At 41.9% G+C, this 12,566-nt stretch overlaps 1 long non-coding RNA gene across 2 annotated transcripts in view; it reads left to right on the forward strand.

Annotated features, from left to right (window-relative positions):
- Nucleotides 1-12,566, forward strand: part of LOC120560386 — a 154,358-nt gene that overhangs the window by 134,040 nt on the left and 7,752 nt on the right. For both annotated transcript variants that reach the window (XR_005639477.1, XR_005639476.1), the window contains one exon: nt 4,732-4,828. This is a non-coding gene — a long non-coding RNA (uncharacterized LOC120560386). The remainder of the gene's footprint in view (nt 1-4,731; nt 4,829-12,566) is intronic.

A 12,566-nucleotide genomic window follows, 5' to 3' on the forward strand; every position in this document is an offset into this window, starting at 1 on the left:
CCATGTGATTGCTGTAGAATGGAAATATGCCTGTTTAATGACTGGAGCTGCGTCCCATCTGTTAGCAAATTGAAGACTCAAACATGGCGTGTTTGCATGCAGCATTACATAACCCTGTTGCTCATGCGGCATTTCACAGGCCTCGACTCGATATTCATCTCATTTCGCTGCTTTTATGGCCGCCTCGGTTTCTATTCTCCAAATCTACAGCGTAAAGTACCCGGTGCTGATGGATGATGGCACTGATGATATATACGTGTGCGTGGAACTTAACACCTACACTCTAGGATGAGACTTTTAGGACAGCTGACTCAGACTGCTGGGGAGATTTGACTCCCATAAATAAACCTGGTCTTCTCTCTCTTTCTCCGTCTGCTTCTTTCTCACTATCTCTCTCTCTTTGAAATCAATCAGTGATGGTCCCTCCACCCCCAACCGATGGATCTATTATTAATGAGGGCCCTTAGCACTAAACTAAATTTAGTGCATAAACTCCACTTGGAGAGCTAGAGAGGGGAGATCAATAGGATGGCAGGGGCCACAGCAAGAGTCTCACTTAGCTCTTTGGAAATGCAGGATGTGGAAAGGCTCACCCTGAGTGCAAATGGGCCTCCTGACTAAACGAGAGCTTGCGAGAGCGAGCAATAAAGAGGGCAAGAGGTTCGGACAATACAAGGCAAATTTCAGTGGGTCATTACTTTGTAATTGTTACCTTATAGCTAATCAATATATGAGATAGGCGATCATTGACGGGCTGACGTTTGGTGTAATTAGGTTGATACAAGCTCTGGATTATTGCCTATTCAGCTTGCCACTTGTGCTGCATGAATCACATCTGATTTGTCAGCCCCCTTTGGCATTGATAGCACTTGTCTTCTGTCAGGAACGTCAGGGCTATGATTACTCTCTTTCAGTATCACCACACAGTTTAATATTTCATCATAGACCCATTTGTATGGAAACAATCAATTACTCATGCATAATTTTCTCCATGTGATGCCCGCTGGGGAACCATGCTTGTTGTCTTTACATCTATTTTGGAGCTAGTCAATGTACTACTCTTAAAATAGATAGCTAGTAAAGAAAACAAATAAGATGCAAAGAACAAAACATTTAGCTTTATCACAAGTGTAAAGAGCACGCTGCAATATCTTTGTGATTCATAACTGAAGCAAATAAATACATGAGGCCCTTGAGTATCTGATGCCTGCTGTAAACCTCATAAATATCAGTGCACTGAAACTAAAAACTTCATATCCACACTATTTGTCAGACACATCATTCTAGAGGTCATAAAATATCCTATAATGGCAGTGCCTCACTCAATGCAAGTTAAACAAAACTGCACAAAAACACCCCTTAACAACGCCAGGTGTTTGTATTGGACGGCTGTCATGTGTGTAAGTCAGTGAGTATAAGGCAGGACATTGCTGATAAAGATGTATGCACTTTAGGTATGTTTGCTCAGCAGGTCTAAAATCCCTGGGTAAATAATGTCTTAAGATAAGATACTTTTCAAAGCAAATAATTACGTGTAATCATATATAGCCGCAGAGCATGCGGCTATATGTGATTCTCAGGTCTCTTGGTCATGCAAATATATAATCCCTGAAGGTAAAAAAAAAAAACTCCTCAAACCCCAAACACTCAAGATTTATGGTACCATAGTAACAACAAAATGGAAGGAGTAAAAACAACAATAATTCAGGCCAAAAAAAATACAATGCAGAAGTTGTAACATAAAGACAGTTCAGGTGTTAACACTACAGAGCGGTATTATGCAAACAACAAGATGTTTACTAGGTAGACAGGAAGAAGACTATAACGTGTAAGGATTTAGATACACTGTCAGCTGACCAGCTGTTCCAAAGCCATGATACAAGTAAGCTCAATCACTGCTTGATATGAACCTGGACTTTGGCCTGGCTCCACTTTGGTCTGTTGGGACAGTAGGGAGTTAAAAGCTCAGTGATGGAATCCAGCACCTGGCCTTGGATGTAGTTAGGAGGATACAATGGATTCTTAGAGAAATTGGCCACCAGTCCAGAGAAGCTACGAAAAATGTTAAAGGAGTCCTGTTTGTTTTTAATAGCCTGGCTCCAAATTTCTGCAGAGTTTGAAACTGAGCTACAGCTCTACCATACGGCAAGGTGTTACATTAGCCAAGGCCCAGTGGTAGTGTTATTTAGTCCGTATTACTGAGGGACAACATCGCTCTGATCTCTGAACTATTCTGGAGTTTTACGGTAAAACAAGATTTTAAATAGATCCAGCATGTTGCACTTGATGACAAGATTAGGATAAGTATTTTACACTGAATTCCACACCAGATATCTGAGTTTCAACACTATGCTGCCAATGAAAATATGAGCTCCCAACCAAAACAAACATGGAAGTTGGACAGATGCCCGTTTTTCCTTTTCTGTGGTACTCTAGCTGGCTTCGGCCAATCACATTTCTCTTCTGTTGATTTTAATTAGAATAGGATGTCAAGACAAAGGAAGGATGCATTTGAAAAAAGAAAATCCTCAAAAGTAATGTAGTGCATCCTCAGCTTTTGAGCAATGAAGCAAAGCATGTCACAACAGGCCCGACCAGATTGGCACGAGAGTAGCAAGGGGCGAGTGGGTTCAATGTCTCTACTTCCTCAGGTTCAGGCAGACTCACATAAAGTGACTGAAAGCCAATCTTTCCTTCTGCCCACAGGGCCGGCAGTAATTACAACGGCAAATGCATCGTTCAGCTTTAGCCAGGACCAAAGCGTGGAACACAGCAAGCCTGGAACAAATTGTAGACGGAGATGGGGGACGACTGAGGGAGGTAGATGAGGGGGTGAGGGATCGAGGGGGGAGGAGGGAGAGGGGTGATGGAGGAGGACCACAGGAAAAGAAAATGTACCCGGCGGTGAATAAAACAGACACAACACAGGGGCTGATGGTGACTGAAATATCAAAGCCAGTAGTTTGCTGGGAAGGCTGGGAAGTGGCTGTTTGAATCATCACACAGCTTCTTTTTTTTTTTTTTTTTTACTAAAAGCTTTGGAGAAGCCTCTGGGTGCCAGGGAGAAGTGAAGTGAGGTGGAGAATACATCCAATCTCTCTCTCTCTCTCTCTGTCAGTTTGTCTCTCTCCTTCTCTGCCTCACATCTTGAACAAAAACTCCTTTAGGCACAGCGGGAGGAGAAAGTATGCATTGCTGGGACCGCATGCGTGAAAGCGTTTGCTCTGTCTATGAATGTGGGTTTACCTGTTTCTCGCTTACGCTTGGATAAAAGTCACATCTTCATCTTGCTCAGCGTATCACAAACACACAGGAGCTTCCTTTGATGGGGGGGAAAACGGCAGAAGAAAGTGGAGAAAACGGTTTCTCCGTGGCAGATCTCTTGTGCTTGGAGGTGAACTGCATCTCAAGAGAAAGGAGATCAGTGAGCAGAGCCTGCAGCAGAACAACCCAGCACTGTCAGCCTGGTTGCCACCTGGAAGCCCACCAAATGGAAGCATCACCAGAAACCGAGCCGTGTCCTCAATCTGTTGGACTCATCTTGTTGACTTACTTTGAGGATTTCTCTGTTGGACAGACTTACTGTATAACCAGAGAAACCGTGGGTCTTTTTCTGTATCCGAACAGCTAGAAATAAACCATCTTTCTATGAATGCGTACACACTAAACTAAAAGCTGACCCGTTATAGATTTTTCTGTCTCGGTCAGCTTTAATCACAAGGACACATTGTACGTAAAACAAAAGAGGTTCTCAACTTAAAGCCCCGAGGAAACTTAAGACGTGGGTTTGGCAACAGGCTGCAGTTGCTTACATTTTGTAGATTTGGCTGCTGATGCTTTAAATCAGTCAGATTTAATTAAATCCATTCATTCCCGGCAGCTCTGTGCTGGTCTGCTAGATATTGAGACTGAAATGTCAAAAAGCTCAGAGTATATATCAGTTCGTAAGTAAACATTAAACATGAGCCCACGCATGTAAACACACACTACAACCATAATCACTTGAGTCGGTGAAGTCTTGCTAGGGGTTTGGACATTTGAGCGTTCCCTAGGGAGCCTTAGCTTAGGGAAGCTCATCGGGCTGCAGCAGAGAGTAACTCTTATTTCTCTGTCTTTCTCTTCCGCTCTTCATCATTTCCTCCCACCGGAGACCTCTGAGAGATTAACTACAGATCAGTTGGGAGACAGCAGCGCAGAGACGGTGACTCACTAAACAGCAGCATTGAGAGAGGCACACTGTGGATGATATGTGCTGCATGTGTGTTTTACAGACAAGGTCTCCCATGATACGACAAATGGCTTTAGGATATACACAAAAGATGCGTTGTTGGATTGAGGGTACACACAATGCCTCTTATTTAGGGAACGCACACATTATGCCTTGTTAGATTTAGGGAACACCCATGATGTCTTAGTGGATTTAGGGAACACACGTTATGCCTCGTTGGATTTAGAGAATACACATGATGTTTTGGTGGATTTATGGAACACATGTTTCTAGTTGGATTAAGGGAACATACACAATGCCTTGGTGTATTTTGGTAACACGCGATATGTTGTTGTATTTTGGGAACACACACATTATGTCTTGGTGGATTTAGGGAACACAGGTTTCACTTTGGATTCAGGGAAGTAGTTGGATTTTGGTAACACATATTTGACGCCCAGTTAGATTTAGGGAACACAGTTTAAATAACGACAATGAAATGACTGAATATGTTGTATTTTCAGGTGTGCCTGCTGCAATTGATATACTGCTTACCACAGAAGAAAGCTCACCAATGCCACGCTACATTATCCTGAAAATAGACTACACAGGAACAAAAAGGTATGGTTTCCTCTTGCAGACTATGTAGTGAGATTCAGACTCATGAAGATGCTATCACCTTTTACAAATTTATATTGGGTTACTTTTTTTGTACCGAAATGAGATTAAATATAATCATCCATTAAGAACATGCAGCCTGGCTCCTCTGGCTGCCATGCCTGGGTCACATCAGGGTGATATTGTGCAGTTATATTTTGCACCTTACATATTTTTTCCTCCACAATACAGTTCATGTTGAGAAGTGTCACATCAGCCTTTTTTGAAAGGCTACAGAAGTTGAGGTTCTGATTCATTCATTGTAGGATCTATCATATATCATATTCATTCTCCCCCTGTTCAGCTGGAGGTGAGGTACATTGCTACTTCAGCAGGTTGCCCATCGCTCAGCCGATACATATTTAACAAGCTGTCTGCACCAATCTTGAGCTAAGGCTCCTCAAAGTTGGTGTGGAAAATGGATTTAGTGTGGTGTGTATAGGAAAAGTTAAACAAGCATGAAAAATGGATGAAAGGTTTTGACCACATCCTTTCCTTTATTTGTATCATTACAGAATAACTTTACTTTGCTCCAAGGCTATAAATCCAGTTCTGTTCAAAAATGAAATTCAATCATTTAAAAAGAGGTGGCAGTTACTCTTAAAAAATGAGAGTAGAACAAAATCAGCTTAGCTTCTACAGACTGGATCCTCTATATTCTACAGGGATTAAACTATGACCTTAAAGTAAGGATTTTTAATGAATGCATGCATAGTATTGCAGAAGAAAATCCTTCAGTGTTATAAAATCAAGCAAGAGGATAAACACTTTTTCGCATTTGCCTAAATGTGTCTGTATCAATTTACAAAAGAAAGCTGCTTAACATAAAGCCTCTGTTAGAAACTCCCTCCATCTGTAACGATGAGAATCTACTGTCACACATAATCAGAGATATTACATTTCAGGCCTACATAATTAATCAGCAAGTCGGTGAATAATTTATGTTCCAAGTCATAAATTATATTTAACCAAGTCATTACTAATGGTGAACTTAAGCGACTGCTTTTCTCACATTGAAAGTAATACGCTGAGTTGCCTCAGCATGTTTTCATTTATAACCCAAATTAGCCATATATTTGCTCACAATGTCTCACAGTTTATGCAGATCCTCTAGAGGTACTTTTCTAATCTAATCCGTTTTATTATAAACATCTTGTGTGAGTACACAAAGCAAAAAAGGCTGTGGAGCGGAGTGATGTGTGCAGCTGCAGCACTGTATGTCTTGCAGTGTCTGTTTGCCTTGTACATGACGGCATCCTGTTGTTCCAGCTTGCTTGAGACCCCTAAATGAGTCTAGCCTTGCATGTAAACATAGATGAATTACATTATGGACGAATGCAAACCCAGCATGTGCAAATATTAATTAACAAGCTTAGAAAACACATTCATAAGTATGCAAACTTTTAAGACATATTTGTGGGTAATCAAACGTAACCTGACGTAGTGTTATTAATGCATTATGTCTAAACAAGCATGCAAACCAGTTCTTACCAATCACTGCTAAGTGCAAAGTGAACTAGCAAGGTCACAAAATAGAGACGCAAGTATCCACACATGATCACGGTTAGGCTAGTCTGGATCAACGGAAGCACATTTCCAGGATAATTGCCTCACTTCCGGCGCACATCCCTAACCTCCCGCTCTCTGTGTGTCGCCGTTCTCAAACTCTGTTCTCTTCGGGAAACTTCGAGCTAGCGAGCTACACGCTGAAAATAGCACGTTTGGAAGAAAATTTGGATCGTGCAACAACGCAGGCCTGCTTTGGTTCTTTCTGGGATTAATTGTAAAGAATTACAAAGAATATGTTTACGGCATTTACTATTCAACTGAGACGTTTCGGGACCGATTGGTGGGCATTGCTGTGGACGTAGTACACACAGTGATACAAGAGCAAATGAGGTTTACCCATGTATCCAGCTAATTTTAAGTAGCTCACCTTACTGTATTGTGTGAACAGTTAACTTCATTTAATATTGTATGTGGCGTTTTCTTTTGGGGTGCAAATGTTCCACCAAAACAAGTTCCTTCCCGAGACTATTTTGCAGAGCCACCGTTGCTGCGTTCGGAGCTTAGTGCCGCACAAGACGATTGGGATTGGTTTAAACTAAAGAAATGCAAACAACCCAGCGTTGCGTTTTTTTCTTCTCCTATCCCAGAATGTATGTGTGGTGTAGCCAGACCTCTCCACAGCGCTGTGGAGACAGGTCCGACAATGCAAGACTACTGCTAGGCTAACGTGTTGGAGGTGGTTAAAAATAAACAAGTTTGACGCATAAGGACACAAACTAAAATAGGGAATCAGAAGCCTTCTGCAAGAAGAAGCAGCATGTAAAGCATCATGTTCTCTCAGTTGCCTGGAGTAGATACACGCATGACAAGCTCCAAGTCTCTTAACATGCAAATCCAGTCCATGTCTATGAGTGTGTTTTATCTCAGGGGCCGCTGTTTGCTAATGAAGAGCCTTGTGAAAGCCAGGGGAGCATTATAAGAAGCCGAGTATAATACGCCCGCTCACAGCCTCTCTCTCTATTTGAACATACGCTCATTTTACAGCCTTTTAACTTTCAATCTGCCCGTCGTTGATTTTCTATTCTTCCCACTCGCTTGTTATTCAGCAAGCCTCTCAGTTGCTATTCGAACGAATGCGCCGTATTAACACTTGAGATAATGCATATCAGCACTGCTCAAAGGGACCGAACACTGGCTTTTTTTGTTTATTGTAAATGCTCACATCTTGTTGTACACTCTGTACAGCATCAGTGATTGGCAGCAAAGAACTACGACGTTCAATCTGTGCCAAGATTTATGTCTTACTGTAAATAAACATTCAGCCACTGCTTCACAAGGTCTTTGCCAGCGTCAAGGAGAAACTATAGCAGAGAAAAATGCACGAGCCTTTTCCTGTCCCTCAACAAGTTGACATGCCATTGGTTAAGTGTTTAGAACGCATATATCATATCATATTCATATATCTTATGAATCAATGCCCATGACTTGGGACTTAATTCTTCAAGGGCTTTATAGTACATTGGACGTCGTATGTAAGAATGGACCGTTTATGTACAAAACATATGGATGTTCTTTTACACATATCTGCTTTCGAATATCTAAGAATGTTTTATTCACTCTGAGCAGTGTTAATTTCGTTGACGAAGACTATGACGAAAAATATTCGTCAACGAACCTTTTTCACGGACGAAAACTAAATAAAAACTAAATAAAAAGTCAGATATAATGACGAAGACTGTGTCGAAATATAACAGACACTTTAGTCAACAAATAAAAATGAGATGAAAATGTTAGGGAGGGACGAATGGAGAATCAGAGCCACTCTTTTTTTGTGGGACAAGTTGGGAAGAAATCCAATCAGAGCGAATCTTTGAGGGTAGGTTGATTTATGCAGAAGCAGCAGAGCCATTTTAAATGTTTTCACAACAGTAAGGTTATTTACGTTATACTTAGTTGTGTTTAGTTGCACAGTCTTAGGTACACAGCTTTGGCTGATTTCAGTTGACTTCGCTTGTTAGCAACACGCTAACGTTTTGCAGTGCACCCGGTCCGAGGGCAATGACATGTCTCATGAACAACAGGAATGTCAGAGCTATGTCTAGGACGAACCGTTTAATCTGTGTCTGTATTGCATATTCAAACCTTAATACCATTCCATAACAGACTGATGGATACTTCCAATGACCGGAAATTCTGGAGAAACATTTAGTCAACCAAGTCCACTGTAGATTTATTCGACTAAAATCTGCTAATATTTGGTCTACTAAAACTAGACTAAGACTAAAAGATATCAGATAAAATAAGACTAAAACTAAATGGTTTGTTATTCAAAAGACTAAGACTAAGACTAAATCAGAATTTGCTGTCAAAATTAACACTGACTCTGAGAACAGGTTTATGATAAAATGTAATTCCATGAGATATCTGGCGGATGGGAAATTTCGGTGGCGACACAACCAGATTCTGGCCCAGTTGGCCGCTGGCATAGAGCAAGCAAGGAAGAAACCAAGACAACACTCTAAGGCGCCCCGGTTTGTCCACTTTCTCAGAGCAGGAGAGGCGGTCGTGGCACCGTCGAGCCCCTTGGAGATGTCATGGGCTTAATTCGACGAAACATCGATGAAGAGTACCTGTAAAGTTGAGCCAGGTGCGATAACCCTATCGTATTTTGCATATGTATATATAGTGTATCATTTATTCTCCTTTAGCAGATACTGAAAACCTGTGTACTTTTAAATGTGAATCAGCGCTGGTTAAAAAAAAAAAAGGGTCAGCAAACTCTCTCTGGGGTAAATAAAAACTCTCATAACGTCCTCTATTAAGTGACCGCAGTTCTCCATCCTTGTGTACTCCAGACGAGGAGGATGGGCTCTATCGTGCAGCTCCCTCATTACACAAACAACCTTCACTGCTGCCTGCCGGCAGCCTGTTTATGCTGCCTTCTATGCTTACCCTCTCTGTTAACATTGTGCTCATTATACAGCGTAGCTGCCGACATGCATGGAAAACAAGCAGTGAAAAGTCTCTCTTTCTCTCTCTCTGGTACTCCGGTGTCGCTTGCTCACTTATTCACACATTTTAACCACCTGGGTTGGAAAGCCCTCCCCCCGTTTGTCACATTGTGTCAGCCTGTTGAGTGGCACCGAGAAAACATCACCCCTGCTAATGGCATTGTGTGACACGGCCTTCGAGGTAGAAAAATCTGCCACTGGTGAGCAGTTACAGGGTACATTATCACATGGCTGCATGTTGGGGAAAGCCTGAGTGAGACCAAAGTGAAAGGAGGGAGTGCGTGCGTGCGTGCGTGCGTGCGTGCGTGCCTGCGTGTGTGTGTGTGTGTGTGTGTGTGTGTTTGTGTGAGAGAGGTTTGGTGAGGCGGTTGTTTGGGGACTTGGCACAAGTGATCACTGCAGCTTCTGGGGTTTGGTGGCTCGGGTGCTAATTACAGCGTGACCAGTGGGAATACTTTTCTGTCTCTCACAAAGCACCAGAGAAAAGAGCCGTTGCATATGAAAGAGAAACCACTCACACCCCGTCAATCTTTGCCTATCCTCAAGTTATTTACCAAGTTCTGTGTATGCAAACTGGGGTCAGACAGTAACAGAAAAGCTGTGACAGTAACACAGACTATCCTTAACTGCCTCTTTTTTTTTTTTGTGAGACTTTGATACTAATCCCTGAGCGCGTAAGTCCAACTTCTCTTTACCTTCCCTCCTCCACTGATCCACAGGTCACATCACAATCTAATCACTGGTTCACCCGGTCATGCAAACCATGCAAAATATAAGTAAGTACTTTAAAAATTTATATTTTACATAATCCACTCCATTTTGCTTAGAGGAATGCATTGACCTTTTAGCTAATGTGCTTTTTTAATTACCTAAACTTTGGTTGCTGAAAAAACTTGCAGTTTCTCATCTGTGTGTTGAGTGTTTGGTGGATTAGTGTTTTCAAAAAGAAGCCAAACGTGGCCGGGTTGGCTCAGTGGGTAGAGCAGGCGCACATATATGGAGGTGTATACCTCGACGCAGAAGGGTTCACGTCCGACCTGAGACGATTTCCTGCATGTCGTCCCCCTCTCTCTCCCCTTTCATATCTTGCTGTTCTGTCCATTGAAGGCTGATATGCCCCGAAAAAATCTTTAAGAAAAAAAGAAGCAAAACTGCATAGTCAGAGAACTAGTTGGATATACACTTTAAAATGTTTTAGGCCAGAGTTAGATGAGAAGATTGATACCACTCATGTTTGTCTGTTACATTGTTTTCTGTTTTTTTTTTTTTTATTATTCTGGAGCGTCGAGGCTTAGCTTAGCATACAGACTGAAATCAGCTATCCTGGCTTTTTACAACGGCTTATGTCATCTAGGTCAATGTCAAGTTGTCATAACACAAACATCTCCAACAATGCCAACTTTGCAATAAAAGTGTCCTAATTTATCGAATGACACTTAATAACGACATAAACATTCACATAAACTCCTTCATGTTCATGACCGGTGTCATGTCCTGGTTATTACCGTGTCATGCCAGTCTTATGCACACCCCTTCAAATAAAGTGTTAGCATATTTTTTTCCAAAAAGATTTGCCTTCACTGCCTGTTGTTTCCCCTACACCTTAAATACAATAAATGAGAAGGTAACACCGTTGAACTGTAGGTGCTACTAAGTGTTTAGTGAGTATAGTCCTCAGTTATATACTCCGATGACGTCCTCACTTTATCCTTCCGCCAACCGACGGAAATCGAAGCACAGTTCTGGGGAAATATCGACCGCCTTTTGGAGTCTTTTATGAAAAGCTGTGCTGTCACAACATCTGTTGATGTGATTTGGAGAGGCAGAGAGCATTGTTACTTTTGCATCAGAGAGGGCACCAGACATCAGGGATCAATAAAAAAAACCATTATGGCATTTCGCTTAAAATGTTGAGAAATGCCTGGAACCACAACAAGAAAAGAGGGAATTCTTGACTGAAGGGAGAAGAGAAGAGAAAAAAGAATGGGAACAGAAACACATCCCCTCATGGCTTACAATAATTCAAAGAAACAGAGTTTTTATGATGACATTTAACGTGACATTTATCCACATCAATCTCTTGACTCAATTTATTTCACTAAGATAGCAGGTCACATTGCTAATTTCGCCCTGAATGATGCCTGTAATAAAAACCCTACTGCCTGTTCAAGGACTGACAATAAATTCAGCTCTCTCACCCACACAGCTCTGGGGCCAGTCTTTGTGTTTTATTAAACTTTGCTCCCCAGTGGTATGAAATATCCAAAGGCACTTAGATTTACAACCTACTCCGTTCAATTATTGACACCTCTTTTCCTTTCCTATCAGTTTCTTGACTAATCCCCTGTTGTTACCTCACTTATTTGAGGTGGTGACTTCCATTCGACTTTCAGTGGTAAACTACCATTCATTCATGATTCATTGCCACCTGATGGCACAGGTCTACAGACATGTGTAAATTTCACATGCACTATATGATAGGCTCATGCTCAGTCTGCCAGTCTATAAATAATTGTCTGCGTTCAACATGAAACAAACAGCTGTTGTCTTTGAAGCAAAGATACCGAGCGCTGGCTCTGCAATAGATCTAAACAACACAGGCTGTGCAGATAACATGCACGGGGAAACAACAAGAGAGATAAAGAAGGGAAGAAGGGGACAGTGGGAGAGAAGAGGACAAGAGATGATAGGAGTGTGTACGGAGGCTCTCAGGCAAAGAGGATGTGCAAGCTCTCTCTGTGGAGGGAGCAGGTTAATTTTTCATGTGGGCCCTGCCCAGGCAATCCTATAGCTGGCCACAGATTCCAGAGAGAGAGAGCTTGTCCCTCAAGGACCCCAGGCGGGTTTCTTGTTAAGTCTGCCTGTAAATTGCCACCAAACTAGTGAATTACTCCATGATGTGTCGCAGAGTCAGCCGAAAGCCCTATAGGCATAAAGCCACAGACTTATGTTTTCCCTCACAGTAATTCCTCAGTGACAGCTAGGGCAGCACATTGAGATGTCTCTGTTAGAATCCAACAACTCCATATTCAAAACAGCTGGCTGTCATTGCAGCTGGCCTTTCTGATGGATTAGATGAGCGTGCTGCTTCTAGTTTATTAAACAATGGCAAATCATTGTGGGTAAATATTGGGATAATTTGTCTGACAAATTGACAGTCCTCCAAAGAAGGAGAACGAGAT

The sequence above is a fragment of the Perca fluviatilis genome, chromosome 6 (assembly GCF_010015445.1).
Source record: "Perca fluviatilis chromosome 6, GENO_Pfluv_1.0, whole genome shotgun sequence".
NCBI classification, from domain to species: Eukaryota; Metazoa; Chordata; class Actinopteri; order Perciformes; family Percidae; genus Perca; species Perca fluviatilis.